The 13,852-nt window shown below is 44.5% G+C and overlaps 1 protein-coding gene across 1 annotated transcript in view; it reads left to right on the top strand.

The window, feature by feature from the left end:
- Positions 1-13,852, top strand: part of LOC138259929 (uncharacterized) — a 430,741-nt gene that overhangs the window by 366,841 nt on the left and 50,048 nt on the right. The gene's annotated exons all lie outside the window — the stretch shown is intronic.

Genomic DNA, 13,852 nt, shown 5'->3' with positions numbered 1-13,852 from the left:
CCCCTTCCTTGTTGGGAGGCCATCTCCAGCTGAGCCTCCACCGTCTTCCTTGCCCAGCGGCTCAGGTGCTCCCACCGTTTGCGACAGTGGGTGCTCCTCCTGCCATAGACCCTCAGGGTCCGCACGTCCTTGGCGATGGCACACCATATACCCTTTTTCTGATGGGTTCTGACCTGCATAAATATACCCATAACAAAAGGTATCAGTCAGACCGTCTGGCCTGTTAGACTCATGTCTCACCATAGCCCTCCCATCCCCTTATGCACAGACATTACCCACCATACATGTAGCACGCAGCGCAGGGCCCTTCCACCAACCCCCCCACACACGAGGCCCTCACACACAGCACTGCATGCATTCACGCCCCATGCATCGTGCTCACAGTGTACTCACCTGTTGGTCTGGAGGCCCATACAGCATTTGGTACTGGGGTAGGACCCCATCCACCAGTCTCTCCAACTCCGCAGCAGTGAAGGCAGGGGCCCTTTCCCCATTGACACGAGCCATGGTCGGTTCCAGACACAGGTCACAGCAGCACTTGAAGTGTAGGTCCTCTCCTGTTGAAGGACAGGTAGCTAGTGGGTGAACAGATAGAAAATGTTGGTCACGTCCGTGGCGGTGCGTACAGTTACCGCTGGCGTACATCACCATTGGCCCCTGTAACCCATAGGGCCCAATGGTATCCAATGAGGAGTTGCACTGCGGTTTTCAACCGCCTCCCGCAACGGCGCACAACGTCAGTGGAATTACCTCATTTCCACATGTCCCTGGTACTGTCCCTCCTGCAGCCGCGGGGTCTCCTGCAACTTGTCCAGTATCTGGCTCATCGTCTCCTGGGATTGGTGGTATGCTCCCAGATTCTTGGTGAGTGCCTCCTAGAGAGTCGGTCCCCTGGGCCTGTCCTCTCCCATGCCAGGACAGGCGGACACCATTTCAGGGGGGTGAGGGGGGGGGGGAGGCAGGCCATGGCACCTAACTGCCTCACAGTACACATGGGCACCATTTGGGCCTATGCAACAATATTGTGTTAGTCACAACATGCAATGCAGGGTAGTGTTTGGAAATGTGGAATACTGACCAGCTAGATTGCAACCGCTGCAGATGAATAGGAGATGGAGACATCCCCCTGTGTACAGGCCTCTGGTGGACTTGGCAACAATGGAGGACAGGCACATTATCCTCACCTATAGATTGGAGAGGGCCACAATCACAGTGCTGTGTGCCCAATTGGAACCTGACCTAATATCTGCTATCCGTCAGTCCACCAGGATCCCCCCTCTTGTGCAAGTCCTATCTGTGCTCCATTTCCTGGCAAGTGGCTCCTTCAAAGTGACAGTGGGCTTGGCAGCAGGAATGTCTGAGCCAGTGTTCTCAATAGTGCTGACCAGAGTATTGTCTGCCCTGATTAAACACATGCGCAGCTACATCATTTCCCCCCAGCTGGAGGATTTGGCCACACTGAAAGCTGATTTCTATGCTATGGGACATATCCCCAACATTATTGGGACGATTGATGGTACACATATTGCATTTGTCTTCCCCCCCCTCCCTGAACACCCCCCCCAAGAGAAATTAACAGGTGTTCAGAAATCGAAAGAGCTTTCACTCCATAAATGTGCAGATAGTGTGACTGTCAGACCAGTACATCTCCCATTTCAATGCAAAGTATCTTGGGTCTGTGCACGATCCCTTTATCCTGAGGAATAGTAGCATTCCATATTTGATGGCCCAACTCCAGGATCACTGGGTGTGGCTAATATGTGAGCCCTGGTTCCCACCCAGTAGGTGTTGGTGTGTGGGTATGGTGTGGGCCCTAAGGGTTAGTGTGTGTCTAACAGTAGTCCCTCGATATTTGCAGGTGACTCTGGTTACCCCAACCTCTCATGGCTACTGACCCCTGTGAGGAATCCCAGGACAAGGGCGGAGGAATGTTACAATGAGGCACATGGACAAACAAGAAGAATAATAGAAAGGACATTAGGCCCCCTGAAGGCCAGGTTTCGTTACATCCATCTAACAGGTGGATCCCTGTACTACTCACCCAAGAAGGTGTTCCAGATCACCGTGGCATGCTGTATGTTGCACAACCTTGCCTTACGCTGCCAGGTGCCTTTTCTGCAGGAGAATGAGACTGGAGATGGGCGCGTGGCTGCAGTGGACCCTGTGGACAGTGAAGATGAGGAGGCAGAGGCAAAGGATGAGGATGAGGACAACAGAAGTGATAGTATAAGACAGTACTTCCAATGACACACAGGTAAGACACTGTATTTACACTTTACATTGACTGTTTTGTATTTGGCATGGTCACTGGCAGGCTAATTTTCCAACTTCTATGGCACTTACTGTACCCTTTGGAATCTCTATTTTCTGATATTTGTGTCCCACTATCGTTCCTGGTGTATTGACTGCAGGCAACTACAGGCCATTCCTATGTATACAATACTGTACAGATATAATGCAGTGTTTCAAGCTTGTTAAACAAATACATGGTTAAATGATTTGACAGACTCCATACTTGTATGTATTCAAATGTGCTTAATTAAGTGCTAATGATTAGAGGTGGTTGTGCAATGGGCTGGGGTGATGATGGAGGAAAGTCCAGGATAGAGTCCAGTCTATTTGTGTCACAGGTGCATTGTCCAAGGGGGCATAGGAAGGGGAGCAATGGCAGTTCAAGGTGGACAGAGTGACAGAGTGATACACAAGGGTGACAATCAGAAGAATCTTATTTCCTGGTGTGGTTTTGGCAATATTCTCTGGCTTATACCTGGATCGTAGAGACCGTTTGCAGGGTGGTTCTCCTTCTCCAGGGGAGTGCGGTACTGGTGGCCTGTTGTTCCTGTTGCAGGGCCTCCTGTCCACTAGCGGCTGCGGAGGTGGAAAGCTGTTCATCAGTTTGGCTAGTGTCAGGGGCCCTGTGGTGTGCCACTGCCTCCCTCGTGGTGTTGGCCATGTCTGCCAGCACCCCTGCAATGGTGTCCAGGGTGATGGTAATGTTCTTCAAGTCCTCCCTGATCCCCTGGTACTGTCCCTCCTTCAGCCACGGGGTCTCCTGCAACTTGTCCAGTATCTGGCTCATCGTCTCCTGGGATTGGTGGTATGCTCCCAGGTTCTTGGTGAGTGCCTCCTGGAGAGTCGGTTCCCTGGGCCTGTCCTCTCCCTGTCGCACAGCAGTCCTACCAGCTTCCCTGTTGTCCTGTGCCTCTGTCCCTTGAACCGTGTGCCCACTGCCACCGATCCCAGGTCCTTGATCGTCCTATGTTTGTGGGGTGGCCTGGGGTCCCTGTAGTGGTGGACACACTGCTGATTGATGTGTCCTGGGGATAAAGGTATGGGCTCGCTGGGTTGGTACTGTGGTGGTGTTTCCTGAGGGGGGAGGCTCTGTGGTGCTTGGGTTACCGACTGTCCAGAGACTGGCCTAGCATTCTCTCCTTTGTCATTCTTGGGACGAGCCTTCCCAGCCTGGTGCACTGTAGAAAGTAATCATTATGTGCAGAATACCATCCAACCCTTCCTTTGACAAGAACAGGCCCATTCATTGGCAAATAGACCTATTGTTTGGAAAGGCCTTTGATCTTCCAGCTCGTTAGCTGAGTAATTAACTTGGCCCAGCAGTAGGAGCAAAAGCCAGGAATCTAATTAGGAGGTGAGTCAGAGAAATATGGCAAATGCTCAAGTGCCAGAAGGAGTGAAGATATGTCAGAAGTGATTTTGAATCTCCACCTGGGATCCTTATGATTGGTGTATCATGCTAGTCTATAGGCCCAGCTATGGTTAAACTGTGCTTTGGGGCAGATTTCACCCATTATGTGTTATACACCCTTTTCATGTAAGTTCTGCAGAATTACACTGTAAATGTGCGGTCAAATTATAAGACTTAAAACAGGTCCGCACCAATCCCTAAAAAGCCCCATCTGTGACAGGCTACTTGTATGCAGGTACAGAGATGGGTTGGATCATAGTCTCACTGAGCACGCACGTATGTGTGCATGGGTTCAGGTGTAGCAAACCGAGAGCCTCTTACCCCAGCTGTGCAGCAGCGAACCTTGTTTTAAAAGGCATACACTGGCAGGTAGCACTTCCTAATCCATTTTAACAGAGTTTAAAGCGAGTGAGACTCACTCACTGTTAAAGTCCCAAACACAGGTAATCTAAAAGCAAAACAATCCAGTAGGTTTAATGGAACTAATTTTCCTACAACTTGACTGTGAAAATTGGAGTCTAAAAAAGGCATAATGTGTCTATGAAGTTTTAAATGATAGGAAGAGGAGCTGGATATTGCAGATCTGAGGTTTCAGGGTGATATCCAAACTATGCACAGTTTGACAGGCTTCATGCATAAAGGTAAGTCGATGTTTTAGTAAAGAGAAGATGCATCAGATAAAAGAATCAGTCTTCATTAGATTTTGTTTGAAAAATATTGAGGACATCTACCATCTTGTTGGTGTGAAATAAGAGGGGCGATGAACTGCAGTAGGGTAGGAAGAAGTTAGATTGAAGAAAAGCTGAGTGTTATCTGCGTACATATAGCATTCAGTCCTAAGTGTGCAAGAGGTAACATGGATATTGGGAAAAAGGCAGCTGAATGGCATATAATTCAGAACTTGCAATGAAGATGAGAATAGGGTCGGAGCTTCCCTTTGGTATTGATTGAACAGAAAAGACTGTAACCAAGGACTTTTGCAGCCAGTGGTGTTGCATTTTGTAACTTTACTCACGTAATTGAATGTACTTTCAAGTGAGTCTGATTCTGTATATGGCATCCGTATTTTTATTTTTTGCTTCTTACTTGACATAAGATTAGGTTTATCATTTTTTTTTTAATTGCCAGCAGAGCGTTTTTCATCGCCACAAATGGAACTACATTTCCAATATAGTGGAATTGCCTTGGCGGCTTTTCAGTTCAGTTTCTTGTCTTTTTCTTACCGATTGCGCTCTATTTTCTAAATCCATAATATTGGTAGAATCATTTCATGAGCTCTTCCATTATCATAAAGAGCGTGACTTAATTTTTTTTCCTTGATTTTCTTTCAGCAACTTAAGTTAAACCTTGTTACTTTTTTGCCTCGTGATTATCAGTGTATGTGTTTAGCTTTAAGTATAGCATCTTGTATTTTTTTGTCTTCTAAACCTTTTTGTTGAGTTGATGAAGCCTTTTGTATTTTGTTTTAAATGTGTTAACTCATTCACAAAATTACTTTCATATAATTGTTGTAGCTAAAAAGCACATTCCTTAGTTTTTATTTATAGAAATAGGCTCTTTCTAATTATTTCATGGTGTATCTGCTTGCGCGGTTGAGGACACAGACACACATCTATATTGACACACACCACGTCTTCCATCTTCGTTAGCGAAATAACAAATGACCTGCCTACTCACTGGTGCTGTTACTTAATTGCTCTAAAAGGATTTCCACAACAGCGCATCTCGGCCCTACAGCCGTCATCAAGTTGTGCTGTGTGGCCTACTCTGCCACACTTTAACCCCTTAACTGCTGAGGCTTTCACCCTACTGCTGAGCCCTTTTTTTGGCTATTTGGGGTACTTCATGCCAAGGGCTCCACAAGTTTCCAAAGGTATCCATGGCAAATGTGCGTCCTTCCCGGATATAAACCCCTCAAAAATACCATAAGGATTCTAAGGGTACCCGAGGTTTGTGGATGTTCCTGGAGGGGACTGAGAAAAAAAACAAAATAAAGCCACATTTTGGATTTTTGGGGAAAATAGTGCACTGTTAAAAAAAAAAAAAAAAAAAAAAAATAAAATACACACAAAAAAGTGTCTTTTTTTCCCCCCTTGGAAATGGCATCAACGAAAGGTTTGGTGTGCTAAATTAGCCCTGTATCCAACTATAAGGGGAATGCAGAGCTATTTCTAAAAACATTTTCCCACAGTTTTGGCATTTTTCTAAGAGGTAGCTTGTTTGTCCCAATTTTTATGCTTTCAGCCTACTTCGTGTGTGGTGGAAACAGATGTGAAACCCCTGGGTGATTCCAGAAGGCTAACAGTAGACAACATTCTGAATTCAGCAATGGGTCATTTTTCTAGATCTCTGTAGTTTTCCTGAATAAACTAACTTTTTAAATAAATAATGAAAATGAGTAGGAAAAAACAGCCGTATTGGACGATTTTTGTCTGTAACTTCTTGTCACGATGGCCGATTTATAAAAGCAATACATCAGTACATTCACTAAGCCCAACTGGTTGTGGGGATATGTAGGGTCTATAGATTCTCCAAACTTTGCTTAAAATCACGCATTTTCCTTGCATTTTTATGTTGTAAACTTCTAGAATCTTCAGGGATCCACAGAATCCCTACCATTCAGTGCCTCACCTCTTCTCCTCTTTAAACGCTACCCCAGTTGTGTAGCTGGGCCTAGTGCACGTGACTGGAATGGATCGGACATGAGATAATGCAACTTGCTGATTCCTCCATGTTGGCTTTTGGTGGCTTTTGAGTCGCAGATGTTAAGGTCAGCTACACATGTGGGGGTACCTATTTTGTCGGGACAAGTGGGGGAACACTGGATGGCAGGCAATTTGATTTTCAAACCTTCCTTCACAGAAATGTGAGGAACATGCAAGATTTTAGGCAAAGTTTAATGTTTGCAGAGCATTGTGGGGATGAAAACATTGTGGGATCCATGCAAAGCACACCTTCCTGGATGCCTAGTTTTCAAAAATACTGGGTCCATTTGGTTTCCTTGGGTGGTAGAACATAGACCCGACTAGTGCAACCATTTACCATGGCAAGTAGGAGGAAATTTAGATTCACTCAACACTGTACGTGCATATGTCAAAGCAAATAATCAAAATTTCCTCCTCTTGCCATGGAAATGCAGCTTTGTAAGACTGTTGGGTTTCAGGGCTGCAGGATAGGCCCACCACCAGGGTGGTACACCTACACACCATATTATATTACGATACAATATATGCAGAGTTTCTAGTGAGCTTTATATGCCCCCCAGGAAGCATACTGAAGGTATTCACCCTCAATCTACCCGGGGGTGGGCATTCTTGGTGTAGGGGGCGGAATGGGTGGGTAGCTAACTGAGCCCAACTTTTTTGGAACCATCATTTCTGTGTTGGTCTAGTGGACTTTCTTTCTACTCCACCCTTGCACCCCCTTTCTGGAAGAGTACATTGGGGAGAACACTCCTCCATTCGGGGTGCGGGTAGAAAGAGTAACTATGCGGGGGCAGAAAAGCTAATTAGGGGTGGGCCCGGGGAGAGCACAGGCCCATGCCATTGAGGCTGCCCCCACCCCCAAAATAAATTCTGCCATGTAAAAATCCCTGTCATCTAGTGGGCTTTCTGGCCCTCTCCTCAATTGGAGGTGACTAATGGGGCACCGGCAGTGGGCAACACAGCCCCATGGTGTTGAAGCTACTCCACCCCCAAAACATACTGGAAGTGACCAATCCCTAGTGTCTAATAGGCTTTTTTACTTCCCACCCCACCTCAGGGGGTGGCTGATTGCTGATGATACATACCTATCCAACCCCTATGGGCTCAGAAAAGCTAATCGGGCCTAGGGTGGTGAGAGAACAGGTCCATGGTGTTGGGGGACACCACCCCAAAACAAAATACAGTTGCGCTGAAGGTGGGCAGATTGGAAGTGAACACCCTCATCCAGGCTTGAAGGGAGGCATAAATACTAATGGGGCCCAGGGTTGGGAAAAGGGAGCAAAGACCCATGGCATTTGGGATGCTCGTCCCATAAAAAAAATGTATGCATTTCATTAATCCTTGGTGTCTCTTGTACTTTATGTCCCCCTAGGGGTGCAGATTGGGGGTGGTAACCCACCCCTCTTCCCAGGAACACAGAAAACCTGAGGCCCAGGGCGGTGTGGACATAGGCCCATGCCCAGGAGTGCCACCTCCCTACAGTCCTCATCCCAGGTGTCTAGTGGGTGGATCTGTGCTTGGGGATCAACCTCCTGCGGCAATCCCCAAGCAGGTATGAACTAGAAAGAAATATTTTAGAGGGCACATTGTCCCCTTTCCAACGGTACCTCCGGTATGAAAATCGGTGCTCAGGAATGCTAAAAGTGAAATTAACATTTTCACAAAAATGTTAACGTGCGATGCATGTGGACCATCATTTCAGAGTACCAAAAAAGACTTGACCCCTAGGGAAGCTCTTCCTCAGCAGGCTTACCTCTGAAATAAAAAAATTAAAAATAAGGGAAACCGTCTAATGCAAGCACTAGAGTCCTTTAAAACCATCACATGTATCAGCCAATGGCTGACAGACTCATTGGGGAGGGAGTCCGGACCTCTGCTGTGATTAGCGGCTGCTATGAAAGATTAAAGTGTCATTGCTAGTGCTTAATTTGTGCTGGTTGTTTCCGGTGCTGAGCACCAGCACTACATTTTTGAGGGCCGGCACTTTTTCTTTGCCTCAAGCATTTGCTGCGAGCAAAAGACACTTTTGGTAAAGATGGAGAAAGAGAAAAATGAAAAAGTGTCACAATGGAAGAGAGCAGAAAGCTGCAGGAGTGAGCTGAAGGGGCAAGGAGTGGCTTCAAATGTATTGAAGAGGCCCGAGATGGCTTCAGGATTGCGCTGCCTCAGTATTCCGTGCTCGCATATTTAATTGCAGCAGCTGCGTGCTTCAGTTGAGAGCTCTTAGCACCGACACAATTGTATTTACAAATTAAGCACATAAACCAAGAAACATGGGCAACAGACTAACATGCGTTTTATCAACAGTTCTGCCATCCTGGCACGTGCAATCAACCTTCAGTACTCCGCACACCACGTGTGTTCTAGTTTTAGTCAGAGAGGTACTCTTCGCAGAACCTTATAAATCAGCATACATGTTAGAAATGGGGTCTCTGGTTGGCAGTCAGTTTGCACTCTGTCAAAGCAGGGACCTTCACTCTAATCATGGTAAAGAAGTTACACTCGTCAGACAACCCCTGCTCACCCCCTTGGCGGCTTGGCACAAGCAGTCAGGCTTATCTCGGAGCCAATGTGTAAGGTATTTTTACCAACACACACAGGAACACAGTGAAAACACTACAAAATGGACACAACACCAGTTTAGCAAAGTAGCCAATATTTATCTAAATCAAACAAGACCAAAACAACAAAACTCCAACATACAGAGTTTTGCATTTTTAAAGTAAAAAGAGCCTCAATCCATAGAAATCAATGGATGTGTTGTTTTTGCACAAAGTACTTTGTGTCAAAAATAAAGCTGCACGGGCGAGCGTGCGCTGGAAACGTCAGTGCATTACTCGCAAGTGAGGCCATGCGTCGTTTCTTCTCTGGTCGGGTAGGCAATGCGTCGTTTTCCTCTCCCACAGAAGAGTGTTGTGTTGATTTCCAGACGGGCAAGTCTGCATCAGTTTTTCTCCCGCTCGGCTCCTGTGCATGGATTTCAGTCTTTGTTCCACCAGCTTATCCTTTCAGGGGCCCAGGGAGTTGAATAAGCACCACATGGCAGGATAGCAGTCTCATCAAGATAGTCCAGGTGCTGGTAGAGGAAGTCTTTGATGGCCCTGAGAGGTCAGAACAGGGAGCAAGCTCAGCCCAAGCCCTTGTAGACACTTCTCAAGCAGGAAAACACAGCAAAGTCCAGTCTTTGTCCTCTCTAAGGCAGAAGCAGCAACTGCAGGACAACCCAGCAAAGCACACTCACAGGCAAAAGGGCAGTATCCCTCCTCCAGCTTTTCAGCTCTTCTTCTCCTTGGCAGAGATTCCTCTTGATCCAGAAGTAATGTAAAATTCTGGGGTTTTGGGTCCACTACTTATACCTAGTTCTGCCTTTGAAGTAGGCAAACTTCAAAGGAGAGTCTCTGTTGTTCACAAGATCCTGCCTTGCCCAGGCATGGCCCCAGACACACACCAAGGGGTTGGAGACTGCATTTTGTAAGGTCAGACACAGCCCTTTCAGGTGTAAGTGTCAGCTCCTCCCTCCCCACTGTAGTTCAGGAGACTCATCAGGATATGCAGGCTACACCCTAGCTCCCTTTGTGTCACTGTCTAGAGTCACCTAAGGGGTGCCTTACATGTACAAAAAGGGAAGGTTTGGGCCTGGCAAGTGAGTACACTTGCCAGGTTGAATTGGAGGATTAAAAGGGAACACACAGACACTGCAGCGCCAGGTCTGAGCCATGTTTACAGGGCTACTCATGTGGGTGGCACATTCAGCGCTGAAGGCCCACTAGTAGCATTTGATTTACAGGCCCTGAGCAGCTCTTTTGGTCTGGTCTGGTCTGGTCTGGTCGGCAGTGGTAAAGTGCCCAGAGTACCAAAAACAAAGGCCAACAAACAGTCAAAACACAGGAAGCAGTGGCAAAAAGACAGGAGTAACCATACCACGAAATGCCAGGTCTAACAATACACATCAGAGAAAATCAACATCTGTAAAAAGAAATCTATAAAAGTATTTTCATTTCTTCTTCTGTATTTAGTACTGCTGGTTGCTTTGATTCCAGATCTAAGATGCATTTAGAGTCTAATCTTCTTATGGTCGATTCTCTGTCTCCTCCTCGTTAGTTTGACACGTAATCCACACCAAAGTATTTTATCCCGCCCAGATTATCCCTGTGATGGTCATAGTAATGGCGCGCTTTGAGAAAGTATGTCAATGCGCTTTATAGCTCGTAAATGTCTCTTACCTGGGTGTATGGTATTGGCTACATATATCTTCTTACAAGGGCAAAGCAGTACATAGACCATAAAGTCTGCACAGCATGTTATGAACTCCCTACCAGTCTTTTGATTGTCTGTGTAGGGCACACCACATTCTTTCCATTGCTACTGTATTTGCAGGCCTCAAATAGACACGGGTGTCCTCAAGATTTAGATCTCTTATATCTTTCTCCTCTCGAAGTGTGTTCTGAACCAGCTTGTCTCACTAAGACTGACTTCTTTTATATATTATTGTAGGATGCATCTATCGCTTTCCCTATAATTGTCAGAACAAAGGCAATCCCAGTGTTTAGCCATCATCCTTCTGATTACTTTCTCATCACAATCACTCCGATACCTTGTTTCTCCTCTGCAGTTTCAGTTCTACTGTAGCTACACACAACTTTTCTTGTGTTTTTGTTTGTACTATTTCAGCTGCTTTGGTCAGGACTCAGCAAGATAACACTGGTTCTCTGACTTTACTAAGCATAACTTCTTTGTTTGTGCCTGTAGGTTTCTGTGCTGCTATAGTTGTGCTTAGCTCTTGGTAGTTATTCGTACAGTGTACCACTTTAGGCCTCTAGGATGAGTAATAGTGGCATGCGAAATACAATTTCCTGTTGTGAGTTTCCTAACCAGGGCCATATGTATGCTGCCTTCCTCAATGTTGACCTTCACATCAATAAATTGTCTACTGTTTACTTATGTTGCCAATGAACCTCAGATTAACATAATTCCAGTTAATATGGCCCACAAATTCCCTAGCTTGTTTTTCATTTCCATTCTAGATTGTGAAGGTGTCCTCGATGAACCTTTATTATACGACTGGGTGATTGTTGAGGTCATCCATCTGTTTGGCCCACCAGCCCATAAATGATTTGTATAACTGAGGTGAAGCGAGTGTCTGTAGTCTTCTGTCTGGATCAATCTTCTATATTAGTCATCTTTAAAGTAGAAGATGATATGTTCAAGACAGATGGTTATCCTCTTCGTCGGCATTTCCGTAGATGGATAATATTGATCTTGCCCTTGGAACATTTTTGCATGCTATGATGCCACAGGTGTGTGCAATGCTAATAAATAAGGCTGCCACAGGTAACTTCATTAGAAGTGGTCCTATTCCCATTCAGTGTTCTGTATCTTTGTCAGGAAATCCCTACTATCTTTAAGGTAGGATGTCAGACTGTCTACATAGGCACAAATCGAAATACTTGCAGGTCTTCTTCAGGAGACTACCATTAGATAAGACTGGAGGTCTCCCAGGAGGGTTCTTGTGGTATATATGTACCTCATGTATGCAAGTATATTCTCCTCTATTTCTAGAAGACTTCTTTACTTCCAGTCTTCCAACATTTCCCAGAACCTATTGATGGTACACAGGCATTCCTTTTGATCTATTTTGGTTTAACATGTGCCATCTGATGACTGCCTATCTGCCTGTGCATCATCTTCATTGTCAATACAGCAGTACCTCCTTTATCCAAAGGTTTTGCTATCAGATTTTCATCCTCCATCCAGGATTTCAAAACTTTCTATAATTGTTGTGTGAGATTCTTTCCTATTCCTTTTTCCATCCTCAGTTTAGTCAGATCACATATGACTACATCCTTAAAAATGTCAATTTCATTAAAAGGTAAATTGAGAATATAGATTGATGTTATCTTAAGTCCAGTGGGACTATTTGCATCATTAGCAAATCCCAAATCTGTCAGGCTACGTCCATGGTTATATGTAAAACAAGTGTCCTTAAATTGACAGGTTTTTTTTGTTTGTTTTTTGGAGGGGAGGGGAGAATGCATTTCTTTTTATCAGTATTGAAATAAACTGTCTATCATCTATTACTTGGTAAAAATATTATTGCTGTAAAATAGTGCAGTATTTTTAAACTTCTCTTTTGTGGTTTGTAATTGTTTCCTATGTTTTAATGGCATCTTCTTTGTTATTTATCAAGTAGAACCTGTTGATTTAGTTGTTCCTAAACAATAATTAATTGGAACAAATTATTTGACTGCAGTATTGTTTGAAATATACATTATGTGCTATGTAGGGACTGTGGGTTTTAAGCACTGCGGAGTGTCCTTCATCGGTTATGTGTCTTATTAGTTTGAGTTTTTTTTTTTACAGACTCATGTGTGTGTGCATATGTTTTATGAATGTGGGTCACATAACTGAGTAATGCGTGTTTCCAAAAGTTGTATAGACATTTTTATCCTACTGTGTATTTTGCACGCAGGGTATGTTTTGTGTGTCTCTGTCGGTTGAATTTTTCAGAAATGTGTATCGTATACAGAATGTATGTGAGAAGTGCTTACAAATGGTGACTTTCAAATACATTTTATGTGTAGCACATGTACTGTGGGAGTGTGGTGCATATCTCATGTGAAATGTGTGTACTAAATAAGTGTATGATGCATGTTGCCTCGGTCTTAATTACAGTCTCTGTGGTGTTCATGACCTCGATCAATGTTTGTAAATTTATCAAACATTCACATTTCAACACTGTTTGCTTACTTGTGCCACTTAAAAAAAGATATTTGCAAACTTCTTCAAATGTATTAGTGGACATATCTCCAGATCAGATCTGATCTCCAGCAACTGGACACACTCTCACCAAACTAAACAAAAAGACATTAAATGACCAAAATTCCATGGGGCCATAAACATTTGGTACCTTTTGCTAGAAGAGGTTTCAGGTCTGTTTATTTAAAAAAAATCATCAAAACCGAGTTTTAACTTGAGTCATGCTAACTAATCAACAAATCTTGCTACAACTTTATTAAACTCCATTTTATGATGATCAAACTAATTTTGCTGTAAGATGGGAAATGTTGAAGATGCAGTACACAGCAAATCTGGATATCCTCTCAAGCTCCTAGATAGAATTTCATATTTCGAGCTTGTGGAGGGAAGTGTACAATTGGATAAACCCTGCTTGCAGAATTGATGTTATCTTCCAGAAAGTTTTCTTTAATGACACTACAGTTTGGAATTACTTGGTCAGGCCCTGATTTACAAAGATTATGCCTTTGGGTTCCGGCACTTTTTTTGGTGCAGCCAAACCCCAAATTCTATTGTGGGATTTACTAAGCCACACAAAGCCTGATTAGTGTTGCTTGAAAAAAATATAACAACTCAAGGCTATGCATAATGCTTCCTTTTGGTACATTACAAAAACTTGTAAACATGAGATTGCACCGACTTGTGGTGC

The sequence above is a fragment of the Pleurodeles waltl genome, chromosome 2_1 (assembly GCF_031143425.1).
Source record: "Pleurodeles waltl isolate 20211129_DDA chromosome 2_1, aPleWal1.hap1.20221129, whole genome shotgun sequence".
NCBI lineage: Eukaryota > Metazoa > Chordata > Amphibia > Caudata > Salamandridae > Pleurodeles > Pleurodeles waltl.
The sequence above is the reverse complement of the archived record's forward strand: the minus strand, read 5'-3'. Positions and strand labels throughout refer to the sequence as shown.